General features: G+C 47.4%; 1 protein-coding gene across 8 annotated transcripts in view; it reads left to right on the forward strand.

The window, feature by feature from the left end:
- The window catches only part of ATP2B1 (ATPase plasma membrane Ca2+ transporting 1), a 475,107-nt gene that overhangs the window by 101,982 nt on the left and 352,281 nt on the right, over positions 1-20,844 (forward strand). The gene's annotated exons all lie outside the window — the stretch shown is intronic.

The raw sequence follows: 20,844 nt of genomic DNA on the forward strand, positions 1-20,844 counted from the left end.
GACTGCTGTCTTGGAATGTTTTTGGGGAGGGTGGAGCTTTCCATAAATACCTTTGCGGTAATAACGTCGCCTGTGAGCATCACTACAACATCTGCTGATGGCCGCATTCGAGGTTACACTCTGCATTTAAAGTGTATTTCATGAACGCTGTAGAGGAAATTTTTACCGACTGTTTTCTGTGTAGTATTTATTTTTAGTGAATAGGAACACCATCAAAGTTTACTCGCACTCTAATTTTATATCTACACAGGACAGTGTAAAAACATCACATCATTTGCACAGGTGCTGTTCTCGCCATAAACATAATCCAGGGCCACCCCTTATTCCAAATGGAAACCTGGGTATACATGCGTGTCAGAATGAACTGCTGCAAGTGAGGACCTGTTTGCCTGGACACGATGCAGGATCACATTAGATTTAGCTGGGGGACGTGGGACAATGTGACCTTTTTCAGTCTGGCCTTTTGCATTGTGCCAACCACACCTTCCTGTTCAGGTATATCACTACTGTGTCTCAAAAGATGAAGCCCCCTAATAGAAACGTGTTTGTAAATATGGATTGGTTTAATTGTCTAGGTCCTGTAATGCAAGTGGTATGATGGCAGCAGGAAAGAGTCAGAAGGAAACACAAATTGACCACATATCATTAGTCCTGCCATTGAAGCGGGATTATTTTCTGAGCAGTCAGTGTGGCAGTTTCCCTGCTAAAAATATCATTAACAACTTTACTCTCTTTGATACTCATATAGGAATTAAATAAGTAGCTGTTGCTGAAACAAATGCCCTTCTTATGCCACAGTGGTTCTTACAATTGAGGCTCTATATTATGATTCCCTTTCTGATTGTGAAATCTTGGATGTGCACGTTCCTTGTTCCCCCTATTTCCGGAGCTAATGGGGCACTCATTGGCATAGCCAATACGTCTCGCCTTTGGGACCTTATAAGTGTTTAGCCATGCAACCATTGATTTGTTGCACCAAGGATATTGTGCTGCATAACTAAATACTTAGAAGGTCCCAAAAGCGAGACCTATCGGCTATACAAATGCTTTTTTTTGTAACTTACAGCTCATGTCATGAACGGCGCGGTTTCTACGGAGCTCAAGCACTTTCTGTTGTGTACATGAATGTTTGCAACTGTGGGCACTCTTTGAATCCGTGCAGTGCTATGCTGCAGACACTGCTAATAAGTCGCACTTCTAAGAGGTTACTACTAAGCTGCAGACTCGAGACACTGTGTCTGGAGTGCTTCAGGATGTGCCTTCCATTGTTGGTGCCCTGCCCCGGCAGTGACTAAAGTGCCGGGGCAGGGCACCATAAAAAAAACATCAGGTGTCTCAGTTCTCAAATCCTCACTTACCTAATACAGCGCCATTTAAGGGGCAGCAATACTACTAATTTACTGCTCCAGTGAGTGTTGTATGGAAGCACACAATTGCAGTGCTTCTTCCTTTTAGGTCCTACCACCCCCCCTAGAACCCATTCTATAATCCAAATATAAGCACAATAACCAGGGGAGCACTCAAAAAATCATATAGACCCTTAAATTCATAATCACAATTGCGCAACTATTGTATCAAAAGTTAAAATATATATTTCTTCTCCATTTAATCCATTGAATAACAGAAGCCGATATTTGTTGTATTCACCTTCATTCTTTGAAAATTAATTCTCAGGCCAGCCAACGTGATTCGTCCTTACCACAGGACTTCATCAGGGATCCTGATCTAGGAATTCTGTTAACCTCTACTTCATTCATTTTGATTAATTCGTATCTCCTACATGATCCAGTACTTTTCATGTTGAGCAACATCATCTCTGCAACAAAATCGTCCGAAAGCAAAAAAAATTCCTCACTTGCCTACCTGTTGATTTTGTGTAATCCCAAAATCGAAGGATGAAGCAGCGTATTAGGAACAATTGTGAAAAGGAGTGTAACTCAATGACTTTATCACAGTGAGAACATATCACCTTCCCAAGCGATGTGTTTTCAGTTTGCATATCTAAACACCCGTCTGCTGCTGTTAACTATGTTTAAACATCGATGTTCTTCTGGTTCCAGATCTGCCGAGCGATCAAGCCAAACTCTGCAACTGCGCTGTTTTCCCACACCTCCCCAGGCCAAGACCTAAAATATACAATTTTATTCCATCCTCAATGGCTGCAAATTGACCAAAAATGTCCTGTTTATTTTCCTAGCAGAATTTATTTTCGCTGCTCGGGAAGAAGCAAACGCGCGAGGCCTTCATTCTTGGCCCGCCCAAGGTCTCGGGATGATGGCAGCTTTGGCCGCGCTGCTGCTATGATTTATCAAAATAACTGCGCTGTTCGTGTTCAACCATCGCGCTCGGCCGGGACTAAACACTTCCACCGCTGTTTGTGCTGGGGTAAATAGTGACAAATGGGCTCCTCCTCACCTTAACCGTTGGTAAGCCCTGGTACTTACACCTCGATGTCTTGTTTGCCCCTCACCCACCACCCATGGCGAAGTTCAGGAAGCCCGCGGCCGAGCCCGCACGTGCACATGTCCACAGCAGTGCTGCACCCCTATAAACTTGTCAGCATGAAAAGAATTACTCGCAGCTCCCTGTATAAACCCATCCGAGGCTTTCGTAAACAAAGGCCTCGATCCCTCTCGTTGTAATACAAACAACTGCAAGAGGGTATTTGCTCAAATTCATTTATGACAAATTCAGCCCACTTGAAAGGGAACTTTGAAAATAATCATTCCGCGCTGTCTGGCCCACGGGGATTTGAGTAATTAATGCTTTCACTATAAAAGTGAGAGAGTTCAAGGATTTAGAATGAAGGGCATGGAACATATTTTTTTGTATGACAGCACTCAAGGCTCCAAATGTAAATGGGAGGGTTACATAAACAAAATAGCAAGCATCGTCCGCAAAACTGAAAGTGACATCAAAGTAACTTCATCCACAACAGATGGCACCCTGCGCACCGCTGCTCGCTCCCGGAATGCAGCCGACACTCTGCTCGCTCCTGCAAGCCTGCAAGGCATAGGCTGTAGGAGTGAACATTTGTCTAAAAGGTGGGACATGCGCCCGTATTTAGCCATTGGCAGGCTACAAAAACACTGAGTCTGAGCCACATGAAGAAAAGCTGTGGGAGTTGAAAGCTCTTACTAGAAGCCTCGCAGAGCAGCGCAGGCACACTGGCTCAGGCAAGACCTAAAAGAAGACCGCTGTGCGAGTATTTCATCCCAACTGTTCCCTCTTGCGGTTCTGCTCCAGCACCTTTGATCTTGTGATAAGTCACCACCCTCCTCGACATCAGGCCCAGTAAATTAGCAGAGAGATATAGTGACTGGGCCCACTCAATAGCGGAGTTCTTGATCAAAAAGAAGTTAAAATGTTTTATTACAAAAACCTCAAAATGGCATTACAGAGAAATGCAAACTATGTATGCCATAAAAGCTCAGATACAGAGTATCTAGTCAAAAATCATAATTAATGTCTCAATAGGAGGCAGGAACAAAAGGGGTGGACAGTATCCCTAGCTAATAGATGTTTAGGAAAATCTCTCTCTGAAGTAAACTGGACAGGGCATGTGTTACAAAAACAAAGGTCTCTGGCTCATCTCCCCCCACCACCCCAATCGAGGTTTTTACACATTTTATAAATGGGTGAAAAGCAGAGATTTCAAAATCAGCCTGGCCTGACTAGTGATAACACATATTGCGCAAATCATAAGCACAAATATAACATTGACCCATTTCTGAAGAGTGTAAAACTCTAGCAGCTTCTGCAGTCTTGATGTGTACAACATAATATAATTTTTTTTTCAAACAAAGGTTCATACAGTAGTGTTCTAGCTTGCCTACATTGGAACTTCTTGTTCCTGAAGTTTCCCTCTGTTTAATACGTTTAGTAAACATAGAAAGTTATGTTCGCATTACATGCCCTGTAAGGAAAATGACCAATTATGTCAGTGTTACACATGGGGACATTGATTGGGAAGGGTATTGCTCAGGAGCAAGATGAACAAAACACCAAAACGGCTTCCCTAAAAATAAACTTATGTTTCTGCCAAAATGTGGCACTAGTAAACTACATCAAGAAACACCCTTCTAAACACCTAATAAAAATCGGTTAAAGTACAAAATCATGAATTCGTCAGTTAAAAATAAATTCATCATTAAATTATGTTTTAATGCTAATGATTTTTCCTACCCAAAATTCCACATTCAGAAAAACCTACCACACTACTCATCCCTGGTACGGTAGGGATTCTAAATATTAGTGCCACATTCAGGATGGTGACAGAAATAGTATAGATTCAGCTAGGCAATCCTATAAGATGACCCTGGGTGGAAAAAGGAACTGTGGCGGGAGCATGCAACAGACCTATCTAACGGAAGCCATAACAATTAAGGATATGCAAGCCTTCTGGCCTATCATTGCCCTCCAGATCCAACTTTTCGCTATATGAAAAGTGTGAAAATACTCGATTTTTCAGTCAATTAACTACATTACTATCTTCCTCAAGGAAGCACTTAAAGCAATAGTGCCACAAAAATTCAACAAAGCTGCTGGGTTACATAACATTTTAGGAGACCTTTTTAAGTCTGCGATTAGGATATGGGGTACTTGCATACATGCGGCTGGCAGAGGGGCTTCTGTTCCTTAAACACAGCTAGAAACAGAAAATGTTCTCATCTTTAACCCCTTCAGTGCCACGCCCTTTCCCCCTCCTGTGCCGGGCGTTACATTAGCGGGCGGGGTTCATGACGAGATAGTCTCGTCATGGGCACAGCGCAACCGTGCTCCATGACGAGACTATCTCGTCATGGGCACAGAAGAGGTTAAGAAAGGAAGTTTCGCTGACCCAAGAAACTGATTAAGTATTCAACAGAAAGGCAATCTCTAGAGGTTCTTTGCAGGGATGATGCTAGCCAGACTGTGAATGTGATGCAACTGGAAGTGCCCTAGCTAGGTTTAGAAGAGTGCCTGCAGAGTCTATCCGCCATATAGTTTTCTTTTTTTTTTACATATGTCTTTATTAGTGTTTTCAATGTTTTTCGAGTTGTTTTCATAGAGGTGTTGCTCATAGTTATTATCTGGCCAAATGCAGTGTTCATTTCCTGAAGTACATCAATGAACCGTTAATTAATTAATTACATATTTTAATCGTACATTTCAGACCTATTTCCCTAATATAATATAGTGTTTTGGTAGCACATAATCGTGTAACATTATACACTCTAGGGAGGGACAACTCGCGAAGCATCTATTAACCATTTTGGCTTTTTCATCAGTAGAGCCTTTCAATCAATTGCTTCTGGCCCTTACCTCTTGCCTTGCGTGTCCGTAGGCGCCGGGAAACCTCCGGGTAGCTGTGCGCCATATAAATTTAATAAATAATAATAACCATAGCTTAGTTATAATAACAAACAATTTGTCCCATTTTCTGGGAAACCATTCAACTGTTGTTCAGTGTTACCTCTAATATTCACTTTTTTGGTCTTTCTTATTGCTCGTACAGATGATCATACATATGTCCTTGCGTATGCCCTCTATTTACTGCAGTAAGGGAGGTGGGCAGTGAGCGAGCCCGAAGGTGTAATCCCTCTCTTACTGTGCCCCTTCGCCAATCTCCACTTATGCTTCTACCGAGTTGTCACTGCCATTCTCCATATTCTCACCTGCTTCCTCCTGCTCACCCAGACGTTCTGCACCCCTGGTACGCCATGCCCTCAGTATTTTTGTCTGTAATTTTGCTGTTTGGCGAAGGTGGAGCTCTCTAGCTTCCTCACGTTGTATAGCTCATTCTTCTGCCTTGGCCCAGCTGCCTAATTTTTTCCCATATCAGCTTAGTGGGGCCATTCAGCGCTTTCCAGGTCAGAGCTATTTGTCTGCATGACAACACCAGGGCTAGTTCTACAAACCCCCAGCTTGACTAGTACCTGTAATGTCTCATATGACTGTGGTTCTTGTTGGGTGCTTCCCCAGAGGTCTTGAATCGTTTTCACTACTGAATGGTTAGTGAGAAATTGGCCACTCGGAAAATTCTCCACTCTGGTAACAGTCTCCCACCGACATAACCTCAGCCTCTGGACATTTGTATCCTCGAATGGGGCAAGCGGGTCTACGTGCGGAAACCCAATGATTTGTAGACACTGAGCATAAAGGAGAACTCCTGTAGTATGTTGGAGACATCTCTTCCAGCTATACAGTGCCAGTTGCAGCAGCACCCCTGGGCTAGGGATGTTCACCGAGGGGTGCAGAAGCTTCGCTATCCGTAGCCTCTGATTGATAATCGGATGCATAGTATTTAGGAGTTCCATGTTTCCGTCTGTCTAACCACTGGGCCAGACATTGCAGCTGGGCCGCCAGGTGATCTAGGTCGAACTCTGGGGCGTCTAGTCCACCCTCCTCAGGTGTCCTCTGTAACCCGTCTAACGAGACTCTATTTCTGCCCCCATCCCAGATCAATTCCTGTGCTAGTCTGTTAATCCCAGCAAACCACGAGAGCGGACTCACTACTGGCAAGTTCACAAAGTATATAGCATTCTTGGGAGCATAATCATCTCTGCCAGAGTGATTCGGGCCATCATATGGAGTTTTAACCAACACTAGAATGGGACATACACCCCGAGGGACCGGATAGCTGGGTTCAAATTCCCTTCTTGGAGATCGTTCACATCATGAAATTCTTGTATTCGTAGATATTTAAATGAGCGGGGGCCCAGTTCAGGGTTGCAGGTAGGTCGGTTGGGCGCTGTGTCCCACTCGTCAGCGGGAAGATATAAGTTTTCGATTTATTCAGTCTCAGGCCTGCCAAGGCCTAATATTCCTCCAGCAGGGTCAGCACTTGTTCCGTTCCATTCCACTCCACTGCAACCGTCTCCTAGGTATAATAATAAATCGTCTGCACAGAGCGAGATAGTGTGGTCTCTCTTACCCAAACGCATTCCATGTGTTCGCCCTTTCTGCCTAAATAGTTCTGCTAGTGGTTCAATAGCCAGAGCAAACAGGAGAGGGGATAACGGGCACCCCTGCCTGGTACCTCTATGGATATAATACGAATGTGATATCACCCCTCCCATTTTCACTTGCGTCATGGGGTGGGAATACAGTAATGTAACCCACTTTTATGTCTCCCAGTCCCATTTTAGCAATTGAAGCGCACAAGAAATCCCACCATACCAAATCACTGTAATAGTCTATGAATTTTGGCAGATGTGGCCCTTGCCTGTATGAACCCATTCTGGTGTCCGTGGATGAGGCTTATCATATCGGGTAGGGGTCTTGATGCTAAAACCTTGCTCCGGATTTTAAAATCCACATTCGGTTTGGAAAGCGGGCAAAACCTGAATATCTGTGTCCCTATTAGTTTTGACTTTGGTAGGGGAACCACAAAAGCGTCCCTAATAGAGTCCAGCAGTACATCCATGTCCAGGACTTCTGCATAGAGCGTCTCCAATTTGGGAGCCAGGGTATGTCTACCGGCAGACCATCTGGTCCTGGTGTTTTCCTGGTCACCATTTCTTTAGAGGGCCTCCTTTATTTTGAGAGCTGTCACTGGCACTCCCAACGCAGCTCTCGAGTGCGGGTCTACTGTCCGCAATGATAAGGGGGTGAAAAACTCCCACAGGTTGTGTGTTTGGGGCCCTCATAAAGTTTCCTGTAAAACATGCTAAATGCTTCATTTATTATTCTGAGGGAGTAGAGCACTACCCCCATCGTATTTATAATTTGTGTGATCCTCTAGAATCGGGGCTTATTAATCATGCAAGTTGGTTGTCCACCATACCCCCCCTGCCCCTTCATGTACTCTGGAGCGATATTTACGTAATTTGAAACCCCGCAACAGCTCTAGTACCCTATTTTCCTCCCTCCCTCTGGTGTTCAGCGGTCTATGCGTTTCTGCATCCCCCGACAGTTTAAGGTGCTGGTCATGTAGGGTGGACTCCAATTGGGTGAGTTCTGACAGCAATTTCTTGCACAGTTCCACTGAGTGTCCCAGGCAGTGTCCTCTTACCGCCATCTTAAATGCCTCCCATTCTAAAGCCCAGGTGTCCATCGAGCCCTGGTTGAGCTGGAAGTATTTAGTGACCACCATCTACCAGGAATTCCTGAAGTGTTCATCAGTCAAGAGGGCTGGATTAAGCCACCATGTGGGGTGGGGGGGGGGGGGGGGGCACTGTTGGTTCTGCCACAGGTCAAAAACACAGGAAGAGCGGGTTGTGATCTGAAAAGGTGCAACTTAGATACTCTGTGTTGCCGCTGGGGCTGACCGAGCAGAACAGACCAACAAGGCAAGTCTAGCGTGAAGGTTATATAGGTGTGAGTAATCGGCATAATCATGCAGCAATCTGTTATGTACCATCCAGACGTCTGTAAGAGCCCACTACGTTAACCACTCTCTAAGTCCCCGTGCCAGTTTGGAGGCCAATGTGCCTTGCAATGGAGGGGTTCAACTATCCAAATCAATGTCCGCCACACAATTAAAGTCACCCCCCCCCTCCCCCAAAAGATGTACTTTCCAATGTGAGTCTACCCTGTACTAATACGAATCTGCCCTCTAGGTTTATATGCATATGTTACATCTCAAATGGCATGCCAGACCTGATCCATAGGAGTGTGCCCTGGAAAATGCGGAGTAGGAGGTGGCGTGTAGTTTTCCTCGCCTCCTAAGCCGTAGTCTAACCTCTTCCTCTGCAGTCCGGTGGGGTTCCTGCAGCATGACTGTGTGCACCCCTCCTAATGACATAGCTATGCATCTTAAGGCAACAAGTAACTCCCCATTCCTAGGGCAGCTTCGCAGCGGCTTGCCACCTAAACCTGTAAAAAGAATCAAGAGTAATAAAGGTAGGTGGCTTCTGCTAACTCCATGGTATAGCCAATCTAGTTAGGGGTGCAGTGCAAAGCAGGACTGTGCAACAATTGCCCTCACTCCGGCTTTAATAAGGTACTGCAGTGGCCTTCCTCTGGTTTGGTGACCCAGTACAGGATTCAGATATCTCCCTTGCATCTTAATCCTAAAGCACGAGTGTTACACCCCAACCTTCAAGCAGCCACCATTCTGCAAACGCCTCCCATCTCGTCATACTAATAAAGAGGGAGGCCTCACTCCGTCCCCATACCCCCAGATCACTACCAGGCATTACCGGAACCATAGATCACCTTCATATTAGTTCGTCCAGTGATCCCGGAGTCAGCAACGTAAGTAGTGTGTCACTCTGTGCCTGAGTGACCAGTTTTGTGGTCGGTGGACTCCGCAACCCATCCGTCCGCCGAAGGTGTTGTCAGGACCTCTGCTACTACGAGTTGCTTGTCATTCTCGCGATGTCTGACAAGAGCTGGGTTTTTGCAAGGTGAGCCGTTGATTAGATCTCCGCAGCCTTCTCCGCTTTGGTTTGGTAGGTACTACCGTAGCCCTCCGCGGCCTGGGAGGCTGTGCATCAGTCTTGTAGCTTTCCAGCCATAACCAAACATCATCTGGAGAGTCATAAAAATAAGCCTGTCTGTCCAACTGTTTTCAGTGCCTTGTGGTAACTGCAGAGAATATTGTATACCTTCTTCCCAAAGTGTTTTTTTGCCTCTAGAAAGGAAGCTGGCGATGTTTGTACCTTTGCAGTAAAATCGAGAAATACTGACACTCTGTTATCCGTCTCATATGGGCCATGTGTGCAAGAGTGTTGGATTATGGCATCTCAGTCTCTATAGTATAACAGTCTTGCCACCACTGAGCGCGGTGGCTGTCCTGATGCCAGAGGACGCAGCAGGACCCTATTTGCTCTCTAGAGTGCGAAGAACTTAGTGATCTAGGAGTTACTGTCTTCTGGAGCCGGTCTTCTAAGAAGGCCACCAAATCTGTTCTTTCTGCACCCTCCAGGAACCCCACCACTCTAATGTTATTGCTGCTTTTACGACCTTCCGCATCTTCAGCTTGCAGGTCGAGGGTTACCACCCTGTCAGTTAATTCGTCCAGCCTGTGTGAGTCCATTTTTTTTGTTCTGGATGTATCCCTTCCAATGCAAGTTCCTCTTCCTTCATTCTATCTACTAGTTTGTGGTGGTCTGCCTGTAATAGGCTCAGTTCTTCAGACACTGTCCCAATGTCCTGCTGCAGCGTGGTTTTTGTGTCCGTTATAGCAGCCAGAATTTTATTGAGATGGGTATGTGTGGATTGATCATTTGCCTCCACCTCTTCCACTCCGGTCTCCACGGTGCCCTGGGAGGGCTGCCCTCCATCCGGTGGTCCATTCTCCTGTTTTGGTCTAGGTTTTCCTATCTTGACCTCTAGTTTGTGGTTTATGGCTCTCTCAGCAATGTCGTGTTAGCTGTACTGCTAAGGTCCCCCCTGGTCAGCGTCCAACCATACAGTCCGCTGTTCCCAGGGCATCGCGGTCCTTGTGCCATATGTGCCTCCCCAGACTGACAATGTCGACCGGACCTTATTCCATTCAAGTTTCCCTCCAGTTGCTAGCCATCAAGGTAGGTCTACAACAGTGTGTGAGGGGGTTCCGTGCCTAACAAAGTCTTAGAGGTGCCCGTGTTGCTCGGTCCCACCATGTGGGGTGTTTCATCTGGGGCTCCTAGGACTGGCTTCCAGCACTTCCAGAGCAAGTCGAGCCAGTTCCACTGCCTCCTGGTGGGCCACCCCCACTGCGTTTCAAGTGGGTTTATTGACATCCGGAAGCACTAGACTCCCCACTCCAGGGATCCAAATAGTCTCAAGCGACTTCTCAGGCAGTCCCCAAATTGCAGGATGTACAGCCACATGTATTGGGGGGCCTCTGCTGATCAGACACACAGCGCGGGCGTGGCCACCACATCCCGGCGCCGGGTGCTGTCACTCCACCTCACCTTGTGTTGAGGCTTCAGGCGCTGCAGCAGCCCTGCTGGCAGTCTCAAAGTTACTTCTTGCCAGCACAGTTGATCTCTCTCAACAGCTGCTGTAGTTGGTTGCCCGGCGGCGTTGTCACCAAGGGCACCTCCTCATCCAGCCTCCATCCAGTGGGCACGCTGTATGGGCCCAGGCTGGTCCTCGCCAATAGCCGCAGGCGAGGCCAGGAGTTCTCTCTCCAATAACGGCACCCAACTGATTCTTCAGGGGCGCTTGACAAGGCGCTGCAGTAGTATTCCCAGACTCATTATTTTGCCCTTTACTGTTTGGGCCCACTGGGTCCTTGGGAGGAAAGGCCGCTGCAATCAGATGTTGAGCGCGGGCGTGCGGCCTCACCCTATGCTTCTGCCTCAGACTCAGTCGCAGTCTTGTCAGGAGCCTAACAATCTCCTCTGTATGGCACAGCGGATCTTTCCCTGCAGCTGCTGCCATCCGAATGCAGTCCTTCATCTCTCACAGTGACAGCCCGCTTGTTCGGGGCTGCCGCTACTCTGGGCACCGCGCAGCAAGGGTCCAGTCTGGTCTTTTCCTCCAGCTGCGGGCGAGACCAAGGGGTGGGAAGGGGGTGGGGGGAGTCGCTCCTAATCAGGGTCACACTTCCACTTGTTTTGGGCTGCCCTTCAAAGTATCGTGACCACAGCGTCGCCTCCGATCCGTGACCATGCTGGGTAGTGTGGGGCGCCGGCAACAGCGATGTGGCATATGGCTTTCTCCGGGACTCACCCAAGTCCTGTGCTCACCGCTATGTTCAGTTGATTCAATCTGGCAACGATTGGGTGTAGGGAGGGCTGTTAGCAGTTATTTCCAGGATTTTATGCTGGTGCCAACACATTTTTGTATGTACTATTGCCCATGTAATTCATGAACCTAGCAATAACACAACATTCCTTGGTAAATAGGCGTTCCTGACTTTTCCTTCCACACTCTAGATTTTCTTCCAGCACCATTAGCCAGGGCCTAATGCCCTTTTCCTGGTCTTTTGAACTAGCCCTTTATGTACTGAAACATTATTGTGGTTTCAATGGTATTCTAAGTTGACTTATTATATATTTACTCGGCTGACTACTTTTAACTTCTTACCCAAATTCATAAACATCACTACTTCCTTTAGTCTTTCTAGTAAAAACACATTAGTACCTAGTGATGAATCTCGAAGCCATCTATTTCCAGTGTCCGCTTCATATATTTAATCCTTTCAGCTTCACGTTTCCACCAATGCCATTTAGTTTTGTTGAATTCTGTGCCACTTTCCTGCACAGTGAGGGCTGCATTGTAGCATCTGCTGTCAGGAACCCAAAGCCAGCTCCATCTTTGTGTGTGGAATCTTCCTGAGTGATGTCCTCTGTCGGGATGGCAACTCTGTTGAAAAGGAAGGTCATTTCCTCCTCCTTGAAGACACAAAATGTCTAGAGTTTGATGGCAAGAATATATATCGTTTTGGGGTCTTTTTTTAAACCGACTTCTCATTAAGATGTTGCAACTTTGCTCCCATGTATTAAAATGTTATGCATAACATGGGCAACGAAGCAGCTAAACAAACTGTTTATGGCCAACATCACTGCCAGGCCTCTAAATAACATTCTATATGCACAGATGGATTTGGAGACAAAGTCAGAATCCCAGAAAGAATTAATTTACCCCCATTCGATGGGAGGAACGTGTTTACCCCTCCTCTGTTAAAGTCTACTAGCATACCATGATGGTCATGGCCAAATCGCAAAAGTATGATCTACTCATCAGACTGGTAACTAGGGAAGGCCTTTGTCTTACAAGACTAGAATATCCTTTGACTTTAGGCTTAATGTATCTGCCTCTCATTCCTCATGGTTGCCCCCATGTGCAAGAGGAGGTGCACCAGGAGAAAAACAAAATCTGACTGTCCAGACTAGATTGGAGGTTAAGATGTCCCCATGCTTTGATATCATCCTTTAACACTCCTTCCCCCACTGATTTCCGAGAAATATTTTGAGTTAAAGTGACTCTTCTTTTAAACTCCACTTTAGGAGGATTGTGTGGTACTGATTGCTCTACTTCCTTTAAAGGAGAAACTGCAGAGAACTTCCCACTCCAGCATTCTAAGAAGCTGACTTTAGCTCAGGTCCTGAAGCTGTCAAAGCTATGACTGGCAATGCTCGGTGGACCTGGATCCTGTTCTGCACAAACATCAGCGGTACCTCTACTTCTTGGTGGGGAAATCAGAATTACCAATACACAATGCTCCACATAGGCCCATATGAAGCCCAAGATCATGGCCCCAGTGACCTTCTTTCTTCAGCTGTAGTAGTTACATTTCTACTCCTCCCTCAGCAACTGCCTGATGAGGGCTTTGATGAGAAAGGGGTTACACAGATGGACCAAATATAGGAAAGCATTGAACATTGTATGTCCAAGAAAATGTGCATCTCTTCAGTTGGAGCATTTTTTGGGAGGTGTATAGGGCAGTTTTGAAAGAGCAGATTATTGCACTGGTCTTGAGTAAAAAGAAAGACTGGCCAGTATTAGGCAGTTGGACATAGAAGCGGTACAACTAGTGAAAGCTGCAGGGGTCGGTATATATTTTGAGTAAAATCAACTGGCTACGAAGCAGGAGCAATATAGGCTCCTAGTAGCAGATGAAACAATGACTTTATCATTGCGCACAGATTCTTTTTTTAAATCCGGAAGCAAGAGTCTAATTCTTGGCTTTGTTGAGCAAAACGTTGGTAGACGATTGATACATCCCAGAAGTTGTTGATGGTGAAGGGTTGTTGGTTAATGGTAATTTAGAGATGATTAAGGCGTTTGCTAATTATTTGAGTTTCATGACTCTAGGCATGGTCCGACGTGTATGAAATCATAGAATTTATTGAAGTGGTCTCAATACAGAGCCTAAATGATGCAGAAGGAAGCTTATTGGACAGCGAAATCGCGGAGAATGAGGTCAGGCTTGTGTTTGTGGGTCTCCAGGCCCCTTCAGCTTTGTAGTGAAAATTATTTCTTATAAATTCCAACTGCACCATATTGCACAAAAAAAGCCTTCAGGACATGATAAAAAATTGGACACTATCTGAAGTCCTCAAATTGGCAACAATGACTTTTAAAATTTTATTTATTTATTTCATTTTAAACCCCAACAACATGAGACTCACATAAATATCATATACATGACATTTGTGCATTGCAATTGAGTACTTCAGAACAGCAAGGAAACACCATTCATGGTACATTACACTTGTGCTTTTATCGACCTCGCACGCTTAGCCCTTAATTCAAGCATTATTACCAGAGACCTAGTCCAGAGACACCATCACCCTCATTCCAGCTACCCACATCAATGTTCAGGCGGTGCCCCTCCTCAGTTGCAACTCCACCCACAGCAGCAGTCTTACCCTCCACATATGTTTTAAACAATGCCCAGAAATGTTTTGGTCTATTTCGTGGTGGGAGCAAATCACTATAAACTTCAGTTTGCGTACTACTATAAAGCATATCCCTTGACCATTGTGCAAGTGTGGGAGGAGGCCCCCGCATCCAGCATATCGCTACACATCGTTTTGCTAACAGACCCATATCAATCAATCTCTGTGCCCCCTTTGGTATTGTTTTAGAGTATCCCAGTAGGGCAAGTGCCGGTTCTGGCACCAGCGACAAGTTTGCTACTTGGTTTAGTTCAGCAAAAACCAGCTCCCAAAAATGCGCTATTCCCGGGCAGGTCCAGGCCAAGTGAATAAAATCAGCGTCCTGTGCACAGCACCTGTCACACACAGGTCGACTCCGCTCGGAGTCCATATCTGTGTAGTCGTTCCGGGGTATAATATACCCGGTTGAGAAATTTGAAGTGTATTAATCTATGCCTTCCGTTCAAAGATATACATTTTGTGCTGAGGCAGCAGTATGTCCACATCTCGTCCATGATGTCCCTTTGGAGATCCCTCTGCCAAGCCAGCCTCGCCTTAGTGTAGTCACCACTCCGAGTAGCCATCGAGATACGATAAACCTGGGACACTATTTTAGTAGGGGCCTGTATAGTAATAAGGTTGGTCAGGGCCCAGGGGGGTTCCGACATGTCCTCACCCAGCAGCTCACTGAGTGTGTGAAGGACTCTATGAAATTGGAATTTAGTAAGCAGGGTCGGGGTCTCATCTTCTATACCTAGGTCCCCCCAACTTGTTGCCACGCCATCTGAAAATAGGTCGCCTACTGTGTATATGCCAAGTGTGCTCAGTGCTGCAACGACCCCTTTATCCGCACATGGCACTAACCATCGACACCAGTAGAGTCTTGCAACTGGAGAATATAAGATAACCACAGCCTGAAGTTGTAATAAATAATGCCAAGCATGCACGACTGTGTTGAGGGAGTCCATAATCCCCGTACGTCTATCAGGGGACCTAAACAGCAGAGCAGGGAGCGGAGTGGGGTCAGCCACTATAGATTCTCTACTGATACACGGTATGTCAAGTGGTCCATGAATCCAATGGAATGCCTGCGTGCTCTGAGCTGCTCTGTAATATAAATCGAAGTCAGGGGCACCGAGTCCACCCATAGAATACGGGAGAGTAAGGATCCGCCAGCTAGTTCGTGCCTGCTTACCAGCCCAAGCCAGGCGGATCATCGGTGATTGAATGCGCCGAAAAAAAAACTTTGCCAGCACCATAGGTATATTTGTGAAAAGAAATAGGAACCTAGGTAGGATTATCATCTTCATAATGGATACCCTGCACATCAAGGAGAGTGGTAAACAAATCCACCTTTCTATATCTTCTTCTAGCTTATTAACCGCCACCCCATAGTTCTCCCGAAACACCACTTCCGAGTCTGTATGCAATTTAATACCCAGATATCTCACCGCCTCCGTAGACCACTGCAAAGGGTATTCAGGCTCAAAGACCAAAGTGGATGGAGTGAGAGGGAATATAATATACTTATTCCAGTTGACGCACAAACCTGACAGGGCAACAAAATGCACCACTTCCCGCAATATTGGGGAGAGGTTATCTGCAGGGTCACGGACATACAACAACGTGTCATCCGCGTAGGTAGAGACAATCGGTGCGTATCCCGGGAATCTGATGCTTCTATTGCTATGATATTCCCATAGCGCACATGCTAGTGGTTCGGCCACTAGGGCATATAGGATAGGGGACAGAGGGCAGCCCTGCCTAGTGCCTCTGGAAATCCGAATAGGATCTGTAACAAGGTTGCCCAGCTTTATGCGGTCTGTGGGAGAGTTGTACAGCACCCCAAGCAATTGAACGAAGATCGGCCCTACCCCCATCCGGAGGAGGACATGCTGCAGGAATGGCCACTCCACGGAGTGTAATGCCTTTTCCATATCTAAAAATACCACAATAGCAGGTATCTCCGATCTAGTATGTTGTAATGTGGTGAATACCGTTCGCAGATTATATGTCCGATTTCTGCCTGGCACAAATCCAGCCTGTTCTGGCGCCACTAGAGTCAGCACTAGGGGGATCAGGCGATTTGCTAATATTTTTGCAAACATTTTTGTGTCCACGTTAAGTAAGGACAGGGGCCTATACGAAGCACAATCGTCAGGAGGTTTACCCGGCTTGAGGATCGCAACTATAATCGCTTCCCTCATGGATGGTGGCATCATCCCAGTAACGCACATATCCTCAAACAACGTGGTCAAATGTGGCAATAGCAGTTCTAAGAACACCTTGTAGAAGGCTACCGTCAGGCCATCCCCTCTGGGCGCACTCCCCGCTCTCATCCTGTTCAATAGGTCGCTTTCAAAATTTCCGGTGAGTATTAGTGAGCCACGGCAATTTGATATGGGTCAGGTAGTCAAGCATGTCGTCGTCCGAACTGTCCCCCCGGGAGGAATATGCCTCCCACACAGTCTGGAAGCTGTCTACAGTACCCAAGTTTTTCTCAAAAAATATTTCAATAGCTTCAGCAATTTCTTCTTTAAAAACTGCGTCTAACAGCGAGTAAGGGGGAAATCTCCAAGTAAATGGGATGTATACGCATTTTTGGCGTGTCAAGCACCAACAGTAATGGGGAGTGATCAGAGTAGGTGCGGGGCAAATTTTTGCACGTACGAATAGTCGAAAGTAGTTGCCTAGATATAAACCAATAATCTATTCTGGTGTGGAGGTTATAGTATGCGGAGTAGTGAGTGTATCCCCCCTGCGTCGGTTGTCGGTGGTGCCATACATCACTCGTATCAAAGCGAACCAGTGTGCTATCCATAGGTTTAGCCGAGGATGATGCCAGTCTCTCCGGGCCGCCAGACCTGTCCAGTGCTGGGTCCCTAATCAGATTAAAATCGCCACCCCAGAGTTGCCTGCCTCCCAAATGATGACTAACAGTGTCAGTCAGTTTCAGGTAAAAATCTGGGCCATCATAATTTGGTCCATATACATTAACCAGCAGAAATTCACTCCCCTTCCCCTTGCATCTTGTGATAACAAATCGTCCCTCCTTATCCGTCTCTACAGGTTCAAGCTTCAATGCCTTCCTAGGGTTTGCCCTTGTCAAGACCCCTCTCGCGTGTGTAGTGAAACCAGCAGCATGAGAATTACCTAGCAACTCTCTAAGGCGCAGCACAGGGCTGTCCAGTGGCAAGTGGGTCTCTTGTAACATTACAATGTCAACGTCATGCCTGGTCAAATAACTCAATACCTTACGTATTTTCCGATGGTCGTTCAAGCCACGCACATTCCATGTGAGTGCGGTTACAGTGTCAAGGCCCTTGCCCCCAAGTGTACTATCCATACTCTCTGTGTGGTGGATTTACCTGTTTCCGCCATTCTTGTTCCATTACCGTGTAAATGTACATGCCATACTTGCCTGAAACTAGCCTCGTGAGTCTCGCAACCGTCCCTCCCTTCACCCACGCCGGGGCAAACCCCAACTGTGCCTGGCCACCAATACCCCTCCCATGTCCCCCCCCAAAAACCCACAGTAATGATCTTAAACAGTGTGATACACCTAAGGGCAGATGTTGCGAGCTAGAGCAGTACATGAGCAATAGGGGAATCAAGTACAAGCTCCGACACCACCCTGATATCTTTGTTCAGCCGCACTAATCCCCTCTGTAACTAGGCATCTAAAACAATGTAGGAACATGATAAACTTTGCCCCGGTAAACAACAATACATTTGCATATCTGTGGAATCTCTGCTAGGATTGTCGGAGACATACACACTGCCACCCATCGTTGCAGCACTCCTAGAACCCCCTCCTCCCCAATGCAAGTCAACATGCTACGTCACAATTTTGCTTACTGGGACACCAACAGCGTCGAGGTCAATCCTGTTCCTCTAGACCGCCACCGGTAGCTCCCAGCGATTTGCTCTCTGCCCGGGCTGGGGTGTTTCTCTTTGGACCACTCTTTCAGGGCCTTTTGAAGGGTCTTTGGTTCCGTGCAAATACGGGAGTGGCCATTCCGGTTGACTTGTCAGGCAGGGTATAACATTGCATAGTCTATGTTCAGGTTTCACATCTGCCGTTTCAAAGGGGCAAACTGTCTGCGTGCCTCTTGGACACGCGCCATGAAGTCCGGGTACAAGGAGATGGAAGACCCCTCATACTGCAAAGATTGTTTGTTCCGGACAGCTGCCAACACCGAGTCTCTGACCCTATAGTTCAACAGCCGCGCTATTCTAGGTGTAGGAGGTGCCCCAGGTGAAGGGCGAGGGCCCAGCGATCGATGCGCTCTTTCAACCACGAACATTGTAGAGAACACGTCATCTCCCAGCAATGTTGTTAGCAGCTTCTCAACTAACTTCTCCATATTACCAGTGGGCGTCGATAAAGGGACTCCCGTAATCCGTAAGTTATTGGGCGTGAGCGCGCCTCCAAATCTTCAGCCTTGTCCTGAAAACCTGTAGAACTCTGCCCATTTGCTTGTGGTCAGTGTCCATCGACGTTTGTGCCTCCTCCATCTCAGTGACCCTGCGCTCTGCCATGTCAAGGCATTCTGCGCGCTTGTCCAGTCTTTCGGACATCCTGTCCATCCGATACGACAACGCATCTATTTTGTTGCCCAGCCCTGTCATGCTTCCTTGTAGGTTTTTTCCATTAGAACCAGCATAGAGCGTATATCACCTTCCATTTCTTCGGGCCCTGTGTCTTGGGTGGCATCCCCCTCATCGGTAGCCTTGTCCCGACCCTTTAATTTCTTGGGGTCAAACGTAAGTTTGGGTTGTGTGCGATCAACTCTACCCATGGTGGTACCTGTTTGTGGTAAGGAGCAGGTCGGAATACAGGTAGCCAAATCAGCTCGTCGGAATTGTACCGCCGCTATCCCAATGGCCCCAGTCGCACCAGCAACTCGCCACGATCTCCAGATACTGCTAGCCTCGCACCATTCAATTCTACAGGTAGAGGAAGCCTCAACTCCGTCAATTGCAGTGTTAAATAAACAAGCCTACAGGAGCGCCAGAACAGGAAGCTCACCTTTCGAGTTTACGGAGCCCTAAGCAACAACTTGGTCTGGCCCGTCTCCCGGGTCAACTCAACACAACTCAATTACTCACTGCAGGCACCAGAGTCTCCCTTTATACTTCAGCCAGCAGGGCCCTGCACCGATTTTCAGTCTTCACCTGAGATTAGGATGTCCCCTGCATGTGATGGATCATGCGTGTGCGGAGCGCAGCAGCGTAGGTACTCAAGGTGCAGAACACTGTAATTCCAGTTGCCAGTGCTACGCTCATTTCTGCACCACAAGGTGCCTCGATCCAGGTCTCAAGCCAGGGCCACCGAAGCGGGAGATATTTGCGTGCGCGCCTGAAGTGGTAGCTGTGTGTTTCAAATCACAAGGGGGCGCAGCCGTCTCCGTGCCATCCTCTTCGCATTGCAGGCCACACACGACCACTCCTGGGACGGCATCCCAGATCCCAGGTGCCTGCAGCGAAGACGGTGCCCGTTCGTCAGGGGCCTCAGGCAGCGCAGCCACTCTGGCAATCACCACAGGCACATCGCATACTCACAGGCAGCGCCTATGCAGCTCTCCGGATTGCCCTTATGCACCCTCTCGTCGCTCACAAATCTATGATTGCTGCGTAGTGTATCTCCACCGCGTCCGCACCTCAAATGGCCCCGGCGGAACCCGGCCGAGGCAGCGTACCAGGCTCTCAGACCGTCTCTCAGGTGGGCCGTCCACCTGTATGTGAGTGTCACAGGCCAACCTCAAGGTACGTTGCTACTCCTTTTTGCAGCGATCCGTCCACTGAACCAGAACGTCTAGGCCAGCGGGGAGCCACTCCCGATGCGCACCACTGGAGGATTGCTGCGGGTGCGTTAATAGGCATCGGCTAACCGCCCTCTCATGCAGCTGCAGTGGGGCCTAGTGGCGGAGTTCAGCAGTATGGGATCTGCCCCACCCCCCGCCCCCACGGCCGAAGAGGGCGCAGGGTCGCAGGCAAAGTCGCTAAAAGGGGCCCATCACCTTCAATCCTGATGAGTCACACCCTGAACTCAACATCTCGGGTACCTGGGGAGTCACAGCAGTCCAACCGCGAGGATCGTGATCTCCACGCCCCCGCCTCTCTTCACTCTAGGCCGGCGTCTCCATTGCAGTCGTGGGCCGCAACAGCTCTTCTCGCAGCAGCGGTTTAGAGATCTTCAGAGCAGATCTTCGGGTTGCCTGTATTGCCGGAACTACGCGCAATGTTTTTTCCAGGTTGTGATGTCCGGCAGAACCAGGATAAATGTAGGATTATTTGGCGGCTGCACAGAGCCAAGCGCTCATGCGGCCATCTTGCAGCTCGCAAGCTCCGCCCCCCCCCAACAATGACTTTAATTCATAAAGACAAACAAAGGCACAGGTGAGAGTCATTTAACCCAATAAACAATATTCAGATTAAAATCCTTGCCAAACCTTTAGAAAAAAAAAAGTGCTTGGGGTGGTGTAGTGTCAGAATCAGTCACAAAATGTGTCCAGTAGAAGGCACTACGTTAAATCTTGGGATAGTTATAAACTGCTTACATATGGTTTGTGGTCTTGACGAAGATGGGTGTGTGCCA

Source organism: Triturus cristatus, chromosome 4_1 (genome assembly GCF_964204655.1).
Source record: "Triturus cristatus chromosome 4_1, aTriCri1.1, whole genome shotgun sequence".
Lineage (NCBI taxonomy): Eukaryota > Metazoa > Chordata > Amphibia > Caudata > Salamandridae > Triturus > Triturus cristatus.